Source organism: Macaca thibetana, chromosome 20 (assembly GCF_024542745.1).
Source record: "Macaca thibetana thibetana isolate TM-01 chromosome 20, ASM2454274v1, whole genome shotgun sequence".
In the NCBI taxonomy this organism is placed as follows: domain Eukaryota; kingdom Metazoa; phylum Chordata; class Mammalia; order Primates; family Cercopithecidae; genus Macaca; species Macaca thibetana.
The window spans coordinates 47238576-47239297 of record NC_065597.1 but is presented as its reverse complement, the minus strand read 5'-3'; positions in this window follow the sequence as shown (position 1 = coordinate 47239297).

Sequence of the window (722 nt, the reverse complement as noted above, 5' to 3'; positions counted from 1 at the left end):
AAACAAACAACCACCACCACGACAAAAAAAAAAACCAGAGATGAGGTCTTGGCATGTTGCCCAGGCTGGTCTCAACTCCTGGGCTCAAAGGATTCTCCTGCCTTGGCCTCCCAAAGTGCTGGGATTACAGGCGTAAGCCACTGCACCCACCCTACTTTTTTTTTTTTTTTTTTTGATACAGGATCTCACTCTGTCACCCAGGCTGGAATGCAGTGGCAAGATCACTGCTGACTGTACCCTTGACCTCATGGACTTAAGTGATCCTCCTGCCTCAGCCTCCTGAGTAGCTAGGACTACAGGAGAGCGCCAGTGCACCTGGGTAATTAAAAGAAGATTTTTTTGTAGAGACAGATGCTATGTTGCCCAGGCTGGTCTCGAACTCCTGGCCTCAAGTGATCTACCCACCTTGGCCTCCTAAAGTGCTAAGATCACAGGCATGAGCCACTGCACCCAGCCTAAGATAGTTAATATCCACTTCAAGGCTGCGCAGAGGGCCTAAGAGGAACAAAGGGCTCAGCTCTGGAGAGCTCCATCCCCAGCGCCAATCTCTCTAAATGGCCTCTTTCCTCTCCACATACCACCACAAGGGTTAGAGTCCAGCTTCCTGTGACCTTAAGTCACCATTCCAAAACCCTGCAATCTCATCCAGAGACCACAAATGAAATAATGAATATTATAATCCTGAGAAGTTTAGTGGATCAAGACGGCATGCCATCAAGATG